This window comes from Leptopilina heterotoma, unplaced genomic scaffold (genome assembly GCF_015476425.1).
Source record: "Leptopilina heterotoma isolate Lh14 unplaced genomic scaffold, ASM1547642v1 Lhet_168, whole genome shotgun sequence".
In the NCBI taxonomy this organism is placed as follows: domain Eukaryota; kingdom Metazoa; phylum Arthropoda; class Insecta; order Hymenoptera; family Figitidae; genus Leptopilina; species Leptopilina heterotoma.
In genome coordinates, this window is record NW_025110884.1 from 421348 (window position 1) to 443788 (window position 22441).

The window sequence follows — 22441 nt, forward strand, 5'->3', positions numbered from 1 at the left end:
CCTCTTTTTTCTAAGCTAGTGACAATTTAAACTAATCGAAAATATCAAAATTCCTTACAGTTCGAGTGACCTTTGATATTTAAAAAATTATCAAAATTATCAATTTCATAGTTTTAGGTTATTCTTGACTTTTCTACCTTCCCCTCTTTTTTCTAAGCTAGTGACAATTTAAACTAATCGAAAATATCAAAATTCCTTACAGTTCGAGTGACCTTTGATATTTAAAAAATTATCAAAATTATCAATTTCATAGTTTTAGGTTATTCTTGACTTTTCTACCTTCCCCTCTTTTTTCTAAGCTAGTGACAATTTAAACTAATCGAAAATATCAAAATTCCTTACAGTTCAAGTGACCTTTGATATTTAAAAAATTATCAAAATTATCAATTTCATAGTTTTAGGTTATTCTTGACTTTTCTACCTTCCCCTCTTTTTTCTAAGCTAGTGACAATTTAAACTAATCGAAAATATCAAAATTCCTTACAGTTCGAGTGACCTTTGATATTTAAAAAATTATCAAAATTATCAATTTCATAGTTTTAGGTTATTCTTGACTTTTCTACCTTCCCCTCTTTTTCTAAGCTAGTGACAATTTAAACTAATCGAAAATATCAAAATTCCTTACAGTTCGAGTGACCTTTGATATTTAAAAAATTATCAAAATTATCAATTTCATAGTTTTAGGTTATTCTTGACTTTTCTACCTCCCCTCTTTTTTCTAAGCTAGTGACAATTTAAACTAATCAAAAATATCAATATTCCTTACAGTTCGAGTGACCTTTGATATTTAAAAAATTATCAAAATTATCAATTTCATAGTTTTAGGTTATTCTTGACTTTTCTACCTTCCCCTCTTTTTTCTAAGCTAGTGACAATTTAAACTAATCGAAAATATCAAAATTCCTTACAGTTCGAGTGACCTTTGATATTTAAAAAATTATCAAATTATCAATTTCATAGTTTTAGGTTATTCTTGACTTTTCTACCTTCCCCCTCTTTTTCTAAGCTAGTGACAATTTAAACTAATCGAAAATATCAAAATTCCTTACAGTTCAAGTGACCTTTGATATTTAAAAAATTATCAAAATTATCAATTTCATAGTTTTAGGTTATTCTTGACATTTCTACCTCCCCCTCTTTTTTCTAAGCTAGTGACAATTTAAACTAATCGAAAATATCAAAATTCCTTACAGTTCGAGTGACCTTTGATATTTAAAAAATTATCAAAATTATCAATTTCATAGTTTTAGGTTATTTTTGACTTTTCTACCTCCCCCTTTTTTTCTAAGCTAGTGACAATTTAAACTAATCGAAAATATCAAAATTCCTTACAGTTCAAGTGACATTTGATATTTAAAAAATTATCAAAATTATCAATTTCATAGTTTTAGGTTATTCTTGACTTTCTACCTTCCCCTCTTTTTTCTAAGCTAGTGACAATTTAAACTAATCGAAAATATCAAAATTCCTTACAGTTCGAGTGACCTTTGATATTTAAAAAATTATCAAAATTATCAATTTCATAGTTTTAGGTTATTCTTGACTTTTCTACCTTCCCCTCTTTTTTCTAAGCTAGTGACAATTTAAACTAATCGAAAATATCAAAATTCCTTACAGTTCGAGTGACCTTTGATATTTAAAAAATTATCAAAATTATCAATTTCATAGTTTTAGGTTATTCTTGACTTTTCTACCTTCCCCTCTTTTTTCTAAGCTAGTGACAATTTAAACTAATCGAAAATATCAAAATTCCTTACAGTTCGAGTGACCTTTGATATTTAAAAAATTATCAAAATTATCAATTTCATAGTTTTAGGTTATTCTTGACTTTTCTACCTTCCCCTCTTTTTTCTAAGCTAGTGACAATTTAAACTAATCGAAAATATCAAAATTCCTTACAGTTCGAGTGACCTTTGATATTTAAAAAATTATCAAAATTATCAATTTCATAGTTTTAGGTTATTCTTGACTTTTCTACCTCCCCCTCTTTTTTCTAAGCTAGTGACAATTTAAACTAATCGAAAATATCAAAATTCCTTACAGTTCAAGTGACCTTTGATATTTAAAAAATTATCAAAATTATCAATTTCATAGTTTTAGGTTATTCTTGACTTTTCTACCTTCCCCTCTTTTTTCTAAGCTAGTGACAATTTAAACTAATCGAAAATATCAAAATTCCTTACAGTTCGAGTGACCTTTGATATTTAAAAAATTATCAAAATTATCAATTTCATAGTTTTAGGTTATTCTTGACTTTTCTACCTTCCCCTCTTTTTTCTAAGCTAGTGACAATTTAAACTAATCGAAAATATCAAAATTCCTTACAGTTCGAGTGACCTTTGATATTTAAAAAATTATCAAAATTATCAATTTCATAGTTTTAGGTTATTCTTGACTTTTCTACCTTCCCCTCTTTTTTCTAAGCTAGTGACAATTTAAACTAATCGAAAATATCAAAATTCCTTACAGTTCAAGTGACCTTTGATATTTAAAAAATTATCAAAATTATCAATTTCATAGTTTTAGGTTATTCTTGACTTTTCTACCTTCCTCCTCTTTTTTCTAAGCTAGTGACAATTTAAACTAATCGAAAATATCAAAATTCCTTACAGTTCGAAGTGACCTTTGATATTTAAAAAATTATCAAAATTATCAATTTCATAGTTTTAGGTTATTCTTGACTTTTCTACCTCCCCCTCTTTTTTCTAAGCTAGTGACAATTTAAACTAATCGAAAATATCAAAATTCCTTACAGTTCGAAGTGACCTTTGATATTTAAAAAATTATCAAAATTATCAATTTCATAGTTTTAGGTTATTCTTGACTTTTCTACCTTCCCCTCTTTTTTCTAAGCTAGTGACAATTTAAACTAATCGAAAATATCAAAATTCCTTACAGTTCAAGTGACCTTTGATATTTAAAAAATTATCAAAATTATCAATTTCATAGTTTTAGGTTATTCTTGACTTTTCTACCTCCCCCTCTTTTTTCTAAGCTAGTGACAATTTAAACTAATCGAAAATATCAAAATTCCTTACAGTTCAAGTGACCTTTGATATTTAAAAAATTATCAAAATTATCAATTTCATAGTTTTAGGTTATTCTTGACATTTCTACCTCCTCCTCTTTTTTCTAAGCTAGTGACAATTTAAACTAATCGAAAATATCAAAATTCCTTACAGTTCAAGTGACCTTTGATATTTAAAAAATTATCAAAATTATCAATTTCATAGTTTTAGGTTATTCTTGACATTTCTACCTCCCCCTCTTTTTTCTAAGCTAGTGACAATTTAAACTAATCGAAAATATCAAAATTCCTTACAGTTCGAGTGACCTTTGATATTTAAAAAATTATCAAAATTATCAATTTCATAGTTTTATGTTATTCTTGACTTTTCTACCTTCCCCTCTTTTTTCTAAGCTAGTGACAATTTAAACTAATCGAAAATATCAAAATTCCTTACAGTTCGAGTGATCTTTGATATTTAAAAAATTATCAAAATGACTAATTTCATAGTTTTAGGTTATTCTTGAGTTTTCTACCTTTTCCTCTTTTTACTGAGCTAGTGACAATTTAAACTAATTGAAAATATCAAAATTCCTTACAGTTCGAGTGACCTTTGATATTTAAAAAAAAATCGGGCAAGTGCGAGTTGCACTCGCATTACCTAAGATCAAGGGTTCCGTACACCAAAATAAAACTCATTTTTTATAAAAAAAATATATATAAGAAATATAATTGATTAATATTAACATATATAAACCTATTGAGCTGAAATTCGGTACACATATGTATTTTTATTACATATAGATTAAGATTCCTAAAAGTTCAAAAGGGGGAGAGAAAAGTGTCATTTTTTGCAATTTTTTCGTAAAAATTAAATTTCTTTCCCTCCTAGTTCGCAAATATGTCCGTCAATCGAGTTCGCTATATTTTTCCTGTAATCTACACTTGAAACTTAATATCCCTACTGAATTTCAGCTCACTAGGTTGAGATTTGTAAAAGTTAAGGGGGGGGGACAGGGTCATTTTTTGCAATTTTTTCGAAAAAATTCAATTTCTTTCCCTTCTATTTCCCAAATATCTCCACCAATCAGGTTCGCTATATTTTTCCTGTAATCTACACTTGAAACTTAATATCCCTACCGAATTTCAGCTCACTAGGTTGAGATTTGTAGAAGTTAAGGGGGGGGACAGGGTCATTTTTTGCAATTTTTTCAAAAAAATTCAATTTCTTTCCCTTCTAGTTCCCAAATATCTCCACCAATCAGGTTCGCTATATTTTTCCTGTAATCTACACTTGAAACTTAATATCCCTACCGAATTTCAGCTCACTAGGTTGAGATTTGTAAAAGTTAAGGGGGGGGACAGGGTCATTTTTTGCAATTTTTTCGAAAAAATTCAATTTCTTTCCCTTCTAGTTCCCAAATATCTCCACCAATCAGGTTCGCTATATTTTTCCTGTAATCTACACTTGAAACTTAATATCCCTACCGAATTTCAGCTCACTAGGTTGAGATTTGTAAAAGTTAAGGGGAGGGGACAGGGTCATTTTTTGCAATTTTTTCGAAAAAATTCAATTTCTTTCCCTTCTAGTTCCCAAATATCTCCACCAATCAGGTTCGCTATATTTTTCCTGTAATCTACACTTGAAACTTAATATCCCAATCGAATTTCAGCTCACTAGGTTGAGATTTGTAAAAGTTAAGGGGGGGGGACAGGGTCATTTTTTGCAATTTTTTCGAAAAAATTCAATTTCTTTCCCTTCTAGTTCCCAAATATCTCCACCAATCAGGTTCGCTATATTTTTCCTGTAATCTACACTTGAAACTTAATATCCCTACTGAATTTCAGCTCACTAATGTTGAGATTTGTAGAAGTTAAGGGGGGGGGACAGGGTCATTTTTTGCAATTTTTTCGAAAAAATTCAATTTCTTTCCCTTCTAGTTCCCAAATATCTCCACCAATCAGGTTCGCTATATTTTTCCTGTAATCTACACTTGAAACTTAATATCCCTACCGAATTTCAGCTCACTAGGTTGAGATTTGTAAAAGTTAAGGGGGGGGGACAGGGTCATTTTTTGCAATTTTTTCGAAAAAATTCAATTTCTTTCCCTTCTAGTTCCCAAATATCTCCATCGATCAGGTTCGCTATATTTGTCCTGTAATCTACACTTGAAACTTAATATCCCTACTGAATTTTAGCTCATAATGTTGAGATTTGTAAAAGTTAAGGGGGGGGGGACAGGGTCATTTTTTGCAATTTTTTCGAAAAAATTCAATTTCTTTCCCTTCTAGTTCCCAAATATCTCCACCAATCAGGTTCGCTATATTTTTCCTGTAATCTACACTTGAAACTTAATATCCCTACCGAATTTCAGCTCACTAGGTTGAGATTTGTAAAAGTTAAGGGGGGGGGACAGGGTCATTTTTTGCAATTTTTTCGAAAAAATTCAATTTCTTTCCCTTCTAGTTCCCAAATATCTCCACCAATCAGGTTCGCTATATTTTTCCTGTAATCTACACTTGAAACTTAATATCCCTACTGAATTTTAGCTCATAATGTTGAGATTTGTAGAAGTTAAGGGGGGGGACAGGGTCATTTTTTGCAATTTTTTCGATAAAATTGAATTTCTTTTCCTCCTAGTTCGCAAATATCTCCACCAATCAGGTTCGCTATATTTTTCCTGTAATCTGCACTTAAAACTGATGATCCTTACCGAATTTCAGCTCACCAGGTTGAGATTTGTAAAAGTTAAAGGGGGGGGACAGGGTCATTTTTTGTAATTTTTTCGAAAAAATTCAATTTCTTTCCCTTCTAGTTCCCAAATATCTCCACCGATCAGGTTCGCTATATTTTTCCTGTAATCTGCATTTAAAACTGAAGATCCCTACCGAATTTCAGCTCACTAGGTTGAGATTTGTAAAAGTTAAGGGGGGGACAGCCCATTTTGCGTAGCTGGGACGGACACACGAGTGATTTCATAAGGGTTCCGTCAGTACACCTATGGTGTACGGAACCCTAAAAATTATCAAAATTAGTGGATTTTTATAGGCTAAGTAGTTTTCCACGAAGATTTTTCGACTGAAAATATTTTACGACTGCTCTGAACACAAAATGCTGAAGATCCTTGTCGTTCAAGTCGACTGTTCTTATAAAAAAATAAAAACAATTAGTATAATAAAACTTTGCAAAGTTCTTTTAATTTTAGTTTATTTTTATAGACTAAGTACTTTTCCATGAAGTTTTCTCTAAAAACTTAGTAGAAATGACTATTTATTAGTAAAATTTATTAATTTACAAGCAAAAATTTAGTCACTAATTCGAATTAGTAAATATTTTTTATAATTCAAATTTAGAGAGTAGATCGTTATTCTTGAGGAGTCTTCAATTACTTTTTAAATACGTGATTGTAATATAATATAATTTTATTGCATATTTTGTAACTGATAAAAGTATTAAAAATTTATAACAGGAGAATTTAATAAGTTTGTGACTAAATTTTGTAATAATTTTAAAAAAATGAAGATTTTAAAATTCTTTTTCAATTAAAAAATTTACGTAGGATTATACAAATATTGTATTACGTTACGTTTAACAAAATGAAGATTTAATAAAATTGACTTAATAATTCTTGACTAAGTAATTTAAATTTTTTATCCTGTTTTATTTAAAAATAATTTGCTGAAAGGGAAAAGTATCAATTTTTGAACCGCCTTTTCTAAAGTTCTATTATCAAATTAATTGTACAAATTTTGATTACTTTTTTGCGTCAATATGAAACAAAAATACTATTTTACGTAATACACACGTTATAAACATAATTTGTATTTATTAAACAACAAAATCTTATTCTAAAATGATACACTAGTCTTATTTTAAATTAAATGTATTTACAATGAACTAACTGTATAAAATCGAGAATTTACTTTGAAAATATATTTACTTACACTATAATTAAATAATAAAATTAGGAAATTATTGTTATTAAATAGCTGAATTTAAAAATTTACACGTGTAATTACACGTGTAGATTTGGCCACATGTAATTACACGTGTAATTTGTACTTTGATACTTTTTCAAACATTTCTAGAATTATTACACGTGTAATTACACGTGTATTTTGAACTTTGAAATTTCTAGAATTATTACACGTGTAATTACACGTGTATTTGGAACTTTGAAATTTTTTCAAACATTTCTAGAATTATTACACGTGTAATTACACGTGTAATAATTCTAGAAATTTCAAAGTTCAAAATACACGTGTAATAATTCTAGAAATTTTTGAAAAAGTATCAAAGTATAAAATACACGTGTAATTACACGTGTAACAATTCTCGAAATTGTTGAAAAAATTTCAAAGTTCCAAATACACGTGTAATTACACGTGTAATAATTCTAGAAATTTCAAAGTTCAAAATACACGTGTAATTACACGTGTAATAATTCTAGAAATGTTTGAAAAAGTATCAAAGTACAAATTACACGTGTAATTACATGTGGCCAAATCTACACGTGTAATTACACGTGTAAATTTTTAATACGTAACTTAAGTTACGTAACAGAAAAGATAATTTTAGTTTATCACGTCGAGAATAATGATGAAAACATGAAATAGTTTTAGGATCACATTTAGGACTTTTTGAGGACTAGTTTCAGTATCACGTTCAGTACTTGTTGATGCATTTTAAAATAAGATTGAGAAAGAAAAAACCGGACGAGGAAGAAAAAAATGCATTTGCCAAGAGTTGAACTCGGGTCTTCAAATTGATAGGCACTGAATAATACTTATAAAAATGTACATTTTTTAAAAGTAAAAAAAAACTAAAAGAAATGTAATAAGGAAGTTTCTTTAATTGCTGAAATACAAACGCCTAATATTTCGTCCATCCACCGTTATTTTCGATGACAGCCTGTAGTCGTCTTGGCATCGACAGGATTGAGTTGGAAACATCTTCCAGACTGACTTCCTCCCAACTTCTGAAGGCGTGGTCAACCAAGGCCTCTAAGTTTCGATCAGCTCCCGATTCCCATGTTTTCACCACCCTTGCCCATACATTCTCAATGGGGTTGAGGTCTGGCGAGTAAGGAGGATGTGGAAGCAATGTGATCCGTGGATGCTGCTCGAACCAATTCATCGTTCGATTAGCCGTATGAATACGGCTGTTATCTTGAATAACTTTAATTTCAGCATATTCGTCCACGGGGAACAATCTGTTGATGTAGGGCAGGAAGTCATTTTCCAATATCTGGACGTAGGCTGCAGAATTAAATCTAGGGCCCACGTCCAGTAAAACTCCGACTCCATGAATGGAGCAGCAGCCCCAAAAATTGCATGAAATTCGACCGCTTTTATTTTTACTGACAACGCAGTTTTCTCGGAGCCGGCTTGAGTTGCTCCTCCACACCCGAGTGCGACCATCTTCTGCAGTGGAAAATGATTTTTCGTCAACACAGATAGTATTAGACCAAAATTCTTCTCGTTCGTGACGATATTGCTCGGCGTAGGCGAGACGTTCAGCGCGATGGTTTTCCGTTAACGTCCACTTGAAAGCTGGGCGTCGGCTCCGAAGGCCCATTTCATTAAGCTTTCTTCGAATGGTGTCATTTGATATATCGGCACCCATAGCGTTCACGAACCGGCTCGTTGAAGAAAATGGATGATGTTCTGTAAAATACTCCTGAATTACCTCATCCTGCGCTGGGGTGGTCTTTTTGGGCGGATGGTTAAACTTCCGGTGGTCACCCAAAGCTGAGATTCCGGACTGTGCGTACCGATTTATCCACAGTCGGACTGTTTTAATTGAGCAGTGCATGTCTCGAGCTATTTCCGCATTTGTCCTTCCTGCTTGATGCATGCCAATTATCATCCCACGCGATGCTTCTAAAATTTAATAAAAATATCTTACAACACAGTTAACCAAACAGATTGTTATAATAATAATAATTATTTTATTAATAATTATATAATTATTATAATAATAATTATAATAATAATAATTATAATAATAATAATAATTATTATTATAGGGTGAACGTACCAATTGTCGAGGGTGTACCTATTTCTCGTGTCAACAAATTCTTGTTTTGAATTATAAATGGAGTATTAATTTAAATACAAAAACTGATTAGTTTTATGCTTATCAAGTGTAAAAATGTTAAATATAATAGTTTAATATTATATCCACAAATAAATTAAACATTTTAGGCAATATTTTTGGTTATCACCATGGTGATATCGAAAAATGGAACACACTCGGTATTTATGGTGTATTTACCCTACTTATTATTATTAAAATATTATTAATTTAAAAAGTATACAACTTACCACTTAAATTTGAATAAATATTGCGCTCCATTTTCAATTGATCAGAAATTTTCTAATTGTTTTTAATTTCCTTTTCGAAATATATCGTGCTCGTTTCTGACGTCAATATAATCGAAAATGTGACATTTGAAAATAGTTTTAAAAATAACAAATGATGAAAGGAATAGAAATAAAAACAAAAGAACTATTTTTTTCAGTTTATTTCTTTACCACTCTTCATTTTTGAATTTTTTGTGGATTTATTTTTAAAAATATTAACAATAAACCCATAATGTACTGCTCCGCGAAGCAGGGTGCGTGGGTGTTTTTTATTACCGTTATGAAAAAGATTATTCGAATTACAGTAATTATAACTTTTGGTTATACTTTTCGTAAAAAAAACAAAAAACCTTAAAATTATAATTTCAGAACTATTTTGGATTTATAAATGATTGCTTCTTATTAATGTTTCATATTCAGTTTCTTTATAATAATAGTGTAGAAAGAAGCGTTACAATTTTGTTTTTTACAACAAAGTACAGGATAGTACAGCAATGTATGGGAAATTTAAAAATTGTGGACGTCCACATGAAAAGGTTCACATATTGTCGGTTCTAGTTTTCGAGAAAATCGCAATTTAGTAATTTTTGAGCAAATTCTTAATTTTTTTTTTATTTTTTATTATCAATCTACATCTTTTGACAAGTCGAATAATGCGGTTTTTATTAATTTATCGATAATTTAACTGTTTGATTTCATTGGTTCTTTAGAAAAATGAAAAGGGCCCATTTTGTCGGTCATTTGCAAAAGTAATCCGTATTTTAAAAATGGAAGTGTAGAAAAATTTAAAACCTCTTGATTTTTCATCTTTAGGGTGTCTTGGACTGTAAACAATTCTTATCTGAATAACTTCTCAGAAGAACCAGAGATATTGATGTTAGAGTCTTTTTTCGTAATTATATCGAAATGAAAATTTGTATATTTCGTCAATTTTTTCATAATAGAGACTGTCAAAAGTTTTCAAATAAGTTTAATATCTATTCTTTTTCTTCAAATGATACAATAAAGTTGTACCTAATCATTAATCCTGAAAAAAATGGTTTTTTAATAGAAAAACTGTCCTTTTTAGAAAAGGGCCCATATTGTCGGTTTCTCGTACTTAAGTACGAAATTTTTCAAAATTAAGAGGGGGGAAGGTTTTAAAAATTTAAAACTTATTGGTTTTTCATCTATTATGTACCCTGGACTGTAAACAATTCTTATCTGAATAACTTTCCAGAAGAACCAGAGATATTGATGTTAGAATCTTTTTTTCGTAATTGTCGAAATGAAAATTTTAATATTGCGTCAATTTTTTCATAATAGAGACTGTTAAAAAATTTTAAATAAGTCTATTATCTATTCTATTTCTTCAAATGACACAATAAAATTTTACTTAATCATTAATTTTGTAAAAAATAGTATATTAAGCAACAAGGGCATAAAGGCAGCCATTTGTTTACGGTGATTTTTGTGACACGAGTGGAGGTCGAGGGCGCCGTAGGCGCCCCGAGACCGAAACGAGTGTCACAAAAATCATTGTAAACAAATTGGCTGCCTTTATTCCCGTGTTACTTACGATATTTTTTATTCCTAATGCACAAAAGTGTCGATTTCAGATAGCAGACGGCAGGGAGTAAAAGTCATTCACTTGTTCGACTTATATGAAAGTGGCGGCCGTTTTCTCCCAAGGGCAAAAATAACGCATGGGATCAGCTGTTATGTTTGCCTCTTGGGAGAAAATGGACGCCATTTTCATATGGTCGAACAAATGAGTGACTTTACTCCCTGTCGTCAGCTATCTAAAAGCGCCATTTTTGTGCATGTGGGATAAAAATGTTTTTTTTAATAGAAAAACTGTCCTTTTTAGAAAAGGGCCCATATTGCCGGTTTTTAAATTAATTACTTAATTAAAGGGAGGGGGTGGTTTTAAAAATTAAAAACCTGCTGGATTTTTATCTTCAAGGTGCCCTGAACTGGAAACAATTCTTATCTGAATAACTTCCAATAAGAACCAGAGATACAACAATTAGTTGGTATCGCAATCTTTAATTCGGTTTTTCTCGAAATGAAGTTTTTGGCGTTATAATCTTTGAAATTCCGTAACTCAGCGAATTTTCAACCAAAAAAGTTCTAAGACCACTCAAAATTTTCCAAATTTTGCCAAGAATACGCCCATATAGATAACTCCAATAGTACTAAAATGGGCCCTTTTCATGTGGACGTCCACAATTAGCTTTTTTTGACATATTAAATATGAAAATCGAAATTCGGAATTTTTGGAGTTCGGCAAAGTACAGGAAAGTACAGCAAAGTATGGGAAATTTAAAAATTAGCTTTTTTGACATATTAAATATGAAAATCGAAATTTGGAATTTTTGGAGTTTGGCAAAGTACGGGAAAGAACAGCAAAGTATGGGAGAGTAAAAAATAGTTTTTTTTGAAGTAGTAAATATGAAAATCGAAATTCGGAATTTTTGGAGTTCGGCAAAGTAGGTACGGGAAAGTACAGCAAAGTATGGAAGAGTAAAAAAATAGTTTTTTCTGAAATATTGAATACGAAAATCGAAATTCGGAATTTTTGGAGTTCGGCAAAGTACGGGAAAGTACAGCAAAGTATAGGAAATTTAAAAATTAGCTTTTTTTGACATATTAAATATGAAAATCGAAATTCGGAATTTTTGGAGTTTGGCAAAGTACGGGAAAGAACAGCAAAGTATGGGAGAGTAAAAAAATAGTTTTTTTTGAAATATTAAATATGAAAATCGAAATTCGGAATTTTTGAAGTTCGGCTAAGTACGGGAAGGTACAGCAAAGTATGGAGAGTAAAAAAAGTAGTTTTTTCTGAAATATTAAACATGATAATCGAAATTCGGAATTTTCGGAGTTCGGCAAAGTACGGGAAAGTACAGCAGAGTATGGGAGAGGAAAATAATAGTTTTTTTTGAAATATTAAATATGAAAATCGAAATTCGGAATTTTTGGGGTTCGTCAAATTACGGGGAAGTACAGTAAAGTATAGGAAATTTAAAAATCATTTTTTTTAAATATTAAGTTTGAAAATCGAAATGCAGAATTTTTGGAGTTCGGAAAAGTACGGGAAAATGCAGCAAAGTATGGGAGATTTGAAAATGAGTTTTTTTTGAAATATTAAATTAGAAAATAAAATTATGATTTTTTGGAGTAAAAGGGACTCTTACACATTTTGACATATTCTTTACGAAAATCGAAAATTCCAAAATTGAATTTTATGAGGTTATATTTTACGAAAAACCATTTATTTGCTAGCCCATAGTTTTCTGCACTTTTCCGTTCTTTGCCGAACTTCAAAAATTCCGAATTTCGATTTTCATATTTAATATTTCAAAAAAAAAACTATTTTTTTACTCTCCCATACTTTGCTGTACTTTCCCGTACTTTACCGTACTCCAAAAATTCTGAATTTCAATTTTCATATTTATTATTTAAAAAAAAACTATATTTACCGTCCCATACCTATTTTCTTGATCCCGTACTTTGCGGAACTGTCCCCGTACTTTAAATATCTTTGTTAACCATGCACATTTCAAAGTATCGGAAACGCTCATTAGCCGTACTTTACTGTGCTTTGCCCATACTATTCTGTACTTTGATGGACTTTGCTGGACTTTGCCCGTATTTTCATTTCCACGCAGCTTGACTTTTCTGCCTTCGTAGATGCGGATTAAATATTCATGAAAATATGGGTGATATACTAAAAAAATAAAGCGTGTCCCGCCACTGCCGACTCTCCCCTATATCTTTCTAACCTTTTAACCAAACATAACTGCGTTTGGTATTTTTTATGTAGTTTGCAATTTCTTCGAATGCAGTTGTAATCATTCGATTATGGTTGCTAAGCTGTGGAATCTCAAAGTTTTTATCATATATTATCTTTTGCTTTTTCATTTCTTCGCCTAGAGGCGAAATAAATATAACTAATAAATTAAAATTTTTTTCTTGCTCCCTGTAAAAGACATAAAATTGGCGCCTAACTTTTGTTGCTCTTTTGTCTTAAAATTTTGTTATGAACTTCAAGCTGCATTAATATAATTTAACCTAAGATTGTTAAAAAACTGTCAAAAATTGTAAAATGGAGGACAAAAAGTTATTAAAGCTTCTTGGCGAAGAAATGAAAAAGCAAAAGATAATATATGATAAAAAATTTGAGATTCCGAAGTTTAGCAACCGTAATCGAATGATTACAACTGCATTCGAAGAAATTGCAAACTACATAAAAAATACCGAACGCAGTTATGTTTGGTTAAAAGGTTAGAAAAAGATTTATTATTCTTTATAGGTAATTTATTAACATTATTATTATTATCATTAATACGAATTAATATTTACCTTACAGGCGGAAAAGTTCAAGAACTGTATAAAAAAATCCGGAATAAATACTGTATAATTTCGAGAAAAAACATGAAATCACTGGACGACCAAGAATTTTTGGAAACGTTTTCATTTTTTAAGAATGTTATAGAGATAAGAAGCGCAAAAAAATTAAAAATTTTGTTAAATGATGATTTTAATTGATTTACAAATAAATAAAAATAAATTAAATTCTTTGATTTTTTATACCAAGGGACTCGTCTGCAAAAGTATAGGAGAAGGCTGGAATTGATATATAGCTGTGATTCTCTAGCCTTTTTATGAACAATATTTTAATTTCCAAACTATCGCACTCGTCAGGAACAGTATGGGAAAAGGCTGGAATTAATTTTTGTAATTCTCTAGCTTCTTTATCGATTATTTTTTTTATTATCAAACTATGGCAAGCGCCAGGAAAAGTATATTTTCTTGATAAACTTTTAACTTAGAGATAACTTTTTTCACAATTGTGCAATTTTAATTTAGGAGTAAAACAACTACTAATATGAAAAATTAATTTTTTAAAATTGTTTAAATAATTAATTGTTGCTATTTTTTCATGTAACCACTAAGGGTTAGAAATGTCAATTTCTTTAACAATTGTGAATTTTTTCATGACTAAAACATACATATACTGCTGATTAAAAATTAAAAACCATTTATTGAAAAATAAATATAAATTAAATACACATACCTGGAATAAATTAACAAAATAAAATGTTCAAACAATGATTAAAAAAAAGTTTTAGTTTTTCGATTACAATACAGTGTTTAACTTATAAAAAATTACACAATTAAGAAAAAACTATAAATTTCAAGTTTTTAGTACAGTAAATTGAAAAATTAACAAAACGAATTGTTTAAAAGATGTTTAAATTCATTATTTTTAGTTTATTTTCATTCTCGACATTCTCAATTACAAAAAATTGCACAACACATAAAAAAATTAAAATTTATAACCTTAAGTACAGTTTATAAAAACAATAACAATTAATTGTCCCCAATCTAATCCAAAAAATGGTCCTATTTAGAGTCCTCAATCTGATCCTAAAACTGGTCCTATTATAAGTCCTCAATCTGCTCCTAAAAGTGGTCCTATTTCAAGTTCTAAATCTGGTCCTATTTCGAGTCCTCAATCTGATCCAAAAACTGGTCCTATTTCAAGTCCTGAATCTGATCCTATTAAAAATCCTCAATAAAAGTCTTCAATCTGATCCTAAAACTGGTCCTATTTCGAGTTCTCAATCTGATCTTAAAACTGGTTCTATTTCAATTTTTCAATCTTATCCTAAAACTAGCTATCGAAAAATTAAAAAATGTGATGATTAAAAGAAACTTGTTTTAATCGATTCACAAAAATATAATTCAATATTTCCCTGAATCCTGGTAGATCTTAGAGACACATAAAGTATAATAAGACTATTTTTAGATGAACATAAATTTTAAGATAGAAAGAAAATTCACCAATCTGACGGAACAATCATGTGATAGCTAATTTCCTAAATTTCAAATCCGACTTCATGAAAACTAAGTTAACGAACAATAATTTTTCGTAAGTCCATATCCGTTCATATACGATTATTATAAAATCTGTGAAACTCCAACCACATTCCAAGTCGTACCTCACAGGCCATACTTCGTGATTTTGATGCTCCCTTTGCGCTAGCATAAACAACTCTAGCTTTCAGTAGTTTATTTTTTTGCATTTCTGACACTGTTAAACCTGAACAAATATTTTTAAAAAATTTTATTCTTAATTATTATCTTTTTCTATGCAAAAAAGGAGATTTTTTCGTTTATTATTTTGAATTTGAAATAATTGAATTCTTATAAAAGAATTTATATAAATTTCTAAAAACTAATTATTAATTGAGTAGATTATGATAATAATTGAAACTTTACTAAAAATTAATTAAAATTTTCAAAAATAACTGTATTTTTCCAAGTTTTTTTTATATTAAAATTATATTAAAAATATTTAAATTGTCATAAAAAATGTAATCAAAAATGTTCATAATAATTAAAATTTTGCAAAGAATCTTATTTAAATTTTTCCAAGTAATTGATTTTCTGAAAAGAATTTTCTTAAACTTCTTCAAAATAATTATACTTTTCGTGGAATTCAATTAAAATTGTACTGAAAATATTTTATTAAAGTTTTGAAAACAATAAATAATCATATTTAATTATTTAATTAGTCTATAATTGAATTTTTTCTGATTTTCTTCTTTCTTGAGATATTTGACGTTGTGATATCAGATTTGCATTGTCACCACCATCTCTTCTCTTCTTTCGAGTTTGTGTTTGAGGACAATTGGAAATTGACATTTTATCGTCATTATCGCTGTAGGCAACATAACGATTAACAGTTGTTGTTTGTGGCATTTTTAAATGTTATATGCGATTTCAAGGAAAAAATTCTTCTCAAATAATCGTTTCGCCGTGATCTCATTCCAATTGTTTCAGTGTATTATGTTCTTCACCCGCTAATTGAAGACCAATGACAACGCATTTTTTTTGGCAGCTTTGCATAACACTAAAGCAGAAAAATTTTCAATTATTTAAATAAAAATAAAAAACGAATATTTAAATAAAATAAAGACAAATAAAATACAAAAAGACTACTTTTGGACAAACATAAATTTTAAAATATAAAAAAATACTCAACAATTTGATGAAATGGTTGTAAACTTTGATGAAATCATCTAATTTCAAATCCAACTGCATGAAAACTAAGTCAACGAGCAATTTTTCACAATTTTATATCCATAGCGACAATTTCCATAGCACCGACACCTGTCTTCTCCACGGCTGTTATTAAATCCGTCAATTCCGGGAAAGATGTTTTCTCGATTCACATTCCAAGTCGTACCATATAGTCCATATTTCATGGTTTTGACGCTCCCGTTACAGTGCAGCTTCTATGTTTCTATTCCTATTCAATAATTTTTGTAAATAATAAAATTCTTTTTAGGGATTCAAATATTTCTCTACTCTCCGAAATGTCAAAACTTAATTCTTACATGAAATTGTTTATTATATTATAAACCTTTGAATAATAGTTGAGAGTTGTTAAATTTCTTCTCATTAGTAAATTAAAATAATTTTAAAAATCCCACGTGTATTTTAAATGTCATTATTATTGTTAACCTGAATCTCATTTTATCAATCACTTGCAGCAACCCAACAGACAAATAAGTAATTTTAATTTAATTTTAGTTATTAATTAAATAATAATTATATTATTAACTATTTTTTTACAATTATAATAAAAATTTATTATAATTGTGGTATAAATTTAAAAACATTTTCTATTTTTAAAAAGGGAAAAGTGTAACCCATATATTATACTCAGAAATTATATTTACCTGTAATTAACTGCGTAATTCTTCCTTGCGATATTTAAAGCACTTTTTTCGCAACACTTTATAATTAATTCACACTCGGAATTAATTGTAAATAATTATTTGCAATATAAAAGTGAAGAGTGGTAAAATTTAATCAAAATAAACATTGCGTACTGATGACCAATGATGACATTCATTATTATGACAGTTGCTTAAGCATAGACTATAGAACTTCAAGTTGCACCGTACTTATGCAATTTCTATCAGCAACTTCAGGGGGAAGGCATTCGTACGTTCTACTGTACATATACGTATAGGTACGTAAATATGTGTGTTTGCGTAGAGCTATATACACATCCATACGGTATAAATAAAAAAGGAAGAAACTAAAGAAAAAGAATCTAAAACATGTAAAGTGCACAATCCTTATGAATATTTACTAGCCAGCTGTAATTGAAATCTTGCCCATCGCAAGAAAAAAAGAAAAATAATCCCTCCTCGGACACTAACTATTATCCTTTTACGCAAAATGACACAGAAATTAGATTTCTTAAAGACAAAAACGATCGTGTATATGTTATACGCCTCTAAGGAAGATTATGGGTTATTTTCAAAATGAAAAGAAACAATTTCTACTATTCAAATTTTATTGAATTCTAAATTGATAAATTTTCTAGCCACACGAGAAAAATTAACCACGTGATTACCTATATTCAGTAAAAACAACTAATTGGATAGTAAAAAGTCATTCATAGATTCGAATAATCTCAATTCTTCTATAATCGCAAATATACGAGGACTAAACTTTCAAGAATTGACCATTCGAGGTTTTGAGCATTCAGAGATTTCAGTTTTCGAGGATCTGAGCATTCGGGGATTTGAGTTTTCGAGGTTTTGAGAAGATTTTTATTATCATTTGCTTTAATGTATGTTAAATTTTAAGAAACTCGGTTTTTCGAATTTTTGATAGTTTTTAATAATTTTAAATTTTTACCAAAGGGGGAAGACTATTAAATAAGTAAAATATTTTCCAAGAGCACAAAAATAATGAAGCTAAATCCCATAAAAGAGAGGAAAAAATGTTGAATTTTAAGAAACTCAGATTTTTGAATTTCCGATAATTTTAAATTTTTACCAAAGAGTCGAGACTATTAACTAAGTAAAGTATTTTTCAAGAGCACAAAAATCATAAAGCAAAATGACATAAAAAAGAAGGAAAAATGTTGAATTTTGAGAAATTCCGATTTTTGAATTTTTGATAATTTTCGATAATTTTTGATTTTTTACCAAAGAGTCGAGACTATTAACTAAGTAAAGTATTTTTCAAGAGCACAAAAATCATAAAGCAAAATGACATAAAAAAGAAGGAAAAATGTTGAATTTTGAGAAATTCCGATTTTTGAATTTTTGATAATTTTCGATAATTTTTGATTTTTCACCAAAGAGTCGAGACTATTAACTAAGTAAAGTATTTTTTAAAAGCACAAAAATCATAAAGCAAAATGACATAAAAAAGAAGGAAAAATGTTGAATTTTGAGAAATTTGGATTTTTTGAATTTTTGATAATTTTCGATAATTTTTGATTTTTCACCAAAGAGTGGAGACTATTAACTAAGTAAAGTATTTTTTAAAAGCACAAAAATAATGAAGCTAAATTCCATAAAAAAGAAGGAAAAATGTTGAATTTTAAGAAATTCCGATTTTTGAATTTTTGATAATTTTCGATAATTTTTGATTTTTTACCAAAGAGTCAAGACTATTAACTATGTAAAGTATTTTTTAAAAGCACAAAAATAATGAAGCTAATTGCCATAAAAAAGAAGGAAAAATGTTGAATTTTGAGAAATTCCGATTTTTGAATTTTTGGTAATTTTCGATAATTTTTGATTTTTCACCAAAGAGTCAAGACTATTAACTAAGTAAAGTATTTTTTAAAAGCACAAAAATAATGAAGCTGATTGCCATAAAAAAGAAGGAAAAATGTTGATTTTTAAGAAATTCCGATTTTTGAATTTTTGATAATTTTCGATAATTTTTGATTTTTCACCAAAGAGTCGAGACTATTAACTAAGTAAAGTATTTTTTAAAAGCACAAAAATCATAAAGCAAAATGACATAAAAAAGAAGGAAAAATGTTGAATTTTGAGAAATTCCGATTTTTGAATTTTTGATAATTTTCGATAATTTTTGATTTTTTACCAAAGAGTCGAGACTATTAACTAAGTGAAGTATTTTTTAAAAGCACAAAAATCATAAAGCGAAATGACATAAAAAAGAAGGAAAAATGTTGAATTTTGAGAAATTCCGATTTTTGAATTTTTGATAATTTTCGATAATTTTTGATTTTTTACCAAAGAGTCGAGACTATTAACTAAGTAAAGTATTTTTCAAGAGCACAAAAATAATGAAGCTAAATTCCATAAAAAAGAAGGAAAAATGTTGAATTTTAAGAAATTCGGATTTTTGAATTTTTGATAATTTTCGATAATTTTAGATTTTTTACCAAAGGGTGGAGACTATTAACAGGGTGTCTAATGATCAGGGAATGTCAAAGAATTTTATTGAAAGTCTAGGAAGATTTCTAAAAATTTTTGTGCATAAAAAATTTTTTTAATCTAACAAAACTTATACAATGTAAAAAATTTAGGGAGTTAACAGACTCGGGAGTTGGGAGTTAAATTTTTCGAGTTAAAAATCAACTCCAAAAGAGAGTTAATTTCTAACTCCCTTCATTCAACACCCGCGCGAGTTGTTTTTTCCATGGGGAGTTAGCATTTGGGTGTGAAATTTTAACACTCTTTATTTAACTCCCCTGGCATTAACTCTCCAATGGGTGCTACTTTTATAGACTCCCCTGGGGAGTTAAAATTTAACTCCCTTTTTTTACAGTGTAAGATTTTTATTATCTTTTGTTTCTGTCATTGGATATTAATTTATTGTTAAATATGTCAGTTACCATTTTTTTGTCCCAAGAAAGCAGAAATAAAATGAGTAAAAAGTCAGGGAAAAGTCAGGAAATTATTTTCTCAATCCTTGTTAGACGCACCCTGTGGAAGTTCAACTCCGAATGTTCAAAACCTAGAAAATTTGATATCCTTAGGAAAAATGTGATATAGTTAAGTAGTTAAAGTTTATTTTTTTCATACTGTTAATGATGATTTATTCAACGGATAAGAATTCGGAGAAAATGTTTTCAAGGAAGTTTTGAGGAAAAAATTTAACGTGTATTGACTCTTGGACATCAAGGATTGTAATCACACGGTGAGCGAAACTTATTGCGATCAAACGTCGATATCGAAGGACAAGGGAGTACACTCTCTCTCTCTCTCCATCTTTCTCTTGGGTGTATAATTAACCAAAGAGATATGCCACGATGGTTCTGGGTGCTCCTCTTCCCCCTGATCTTTCACTGTCGGGAGTAAGGCACACACTCAATAGCTGCGCAAATTGGATGCTGGAAATTCAAATTCGCTCCCTCGTTTCTCTTCCCGGAAGCCAAGTTCGAGAGGTTGCCATCCTTGAATGTTGGTCCTCATCAGCGCAAAGATTTCGGTCACCCAAAGGCAAAAATTAACATACAACTCCACGCTCGATTATTAGCTCTGTACTAATAAGAGAAACTCAAAAAAAAAATCCAAGATTGCACTTCTTATTTTGGACGAAGTTTATACTTTTTTTTATTTCTTGTTGCGCAACGAGAGAAATTCTATTTATTTTCTTTTTTTATTGAAAATAAATTTTTATTTTTTTATTATATTTTATTATTTTAATAATTTTTTTAGTTTGAAAGCTATACTTTTTGCTAGTTTTTAAAAGTAATCATCGAGTGCGAAGTCTATTTCAATTTGCGATTGAAGTGCGCGCACTTGAAGATTTATCGCTTCAATTGTTAATTGAAGATAATCAAGGGTTTTTAAAATATTCAATTGTTAATTGAGACTAATTTTCATTATAAGCAACTAATTGAAAAATATAACTCGCTTCGTTATTATTGAAGTTAATTGAAGCTATATCTTCAGTCAGCCGGTTTAATTAACATTAATAGTAATTTTTCGACTCGGAAATATGTAAATTTGGCATTGGAATGTTTTTTCCTTTCTTTTCCTTTTTGCTCTTGTGTGTCTGAATAAGCGAGTAGAGTCCTCATCATGGAGTTGAGCTGAGCAAAAAAAAGTGAAGTTAAACGAAGTGTCGTTTCACTGAGGAATTCAGAAGCTAATTACCATCAAACGAAGTATAAATCTAATTTATGACATCATAGGAGTCTGAAAATCTCGAGGCCTATATTCTAAAAGGAATATAGGAGAGAAAGATAGAGAGAGAGATATGTATAAGGAGAGAAAGATCATCATCATCGTATTTATGCCGAGAGGAGAGTAAATGGCAGCTGGCGAAATGGCATTTTATTGCCCCTTGCAAACCATTTTACGGCTTCTTAATTCCTTTTTGCTTATGGATTCTCGAAGGTTCTTATACAACACCGTAAGGATGTGCCGCGCCGAATCGGATCACAAGTCTTTGGGAAATTCACACTACACTAAACGCCCTCTCACAATATACTCGAGAGGAGTTTTGTGTATTATGTACTTTTCAGAAAAAGAATTATGCCACTACTAGGTAACTCTTTGATTGTTGAAAGAGAGAAAAAAAACTCTTTTGCTCCGAATCTCATCATCCGAAAAAAATACCGTAATAGTACGTTTTTTTTTCTTCCTTTTTCTTGAATCTTCACATCCTGCTCAGCGGCAATTCTTTGATTTTTCGAACTGAATTCCAATTTACAACTTAAAAAAATAAAAATCAACGATGAGCATCGAAAACAATTCTTCTTCACGAAATCGATAAAATGAAACAATTGTTTTACAAATGATTGCAAAAATTCATTTGTTTTTAAAAGTAATAAAATTATACGTAAAAATTCAATTATGTTCAAAGATTTTCAAAAAAATTCTAGTCAAAATTTCAATTCTCTATTTAAATAATAAAATTCTTCACCGAAATTCAATTATTTTCAAAAATTTGAAAAAAATTCTTTGCTTAATTTCAATCATTTTCTCAGAAATTTAACCTCAATTCAACTATTTTCAATATCTATTATTTTAATAAAATTTTTTAAAATAATTGAATTATGTAAACAAAATTTTAAAAAAATTCTACGCAAACATTTAATTATTTTCATATTCTTCTCAGAAAAACAATTATTTTTAGAAATTTTATCAAAATTTTTTTCCAAACGCAATTATTTTCATAAATAACAATATATTCATCAAAAGAATTGAATTTGTTAGAGAATTTTTATTTTTTAAGAAACCAATTGAATTGGTTTGAATTGGAAGAATTGAATTCTTCTAA

At 29.2% G+C, this 22441-nt stretch overlaps 1 protein-coding gene and 1 long non-coding RNA gene across 6 annotated transcripts in view; one reads left to right on the forward strand and one right to left on the reverse strand.

Moving 5' to 3' along the window:
- The window catches only part of LOC122499489, a 405956-nt gene that overhangs the window by 285552 nt on the left and 97963 nt on the right, over positions 1-22441 (forward strand). The window lies entirely within an intron of this gene.
- Positions 15874-17477, reverse strand: LOC122499492. Its single transcript, XR_006301340.1, has 3 exons — positions 17110-17477; positions 16410-16676; positions 15874-16277 (listed from the first exon to the last, which is right to left on the reverse strand). It is a non-coding gene; the product is annotated as an uncharacterized LOC122499492 (long non-coding RNA).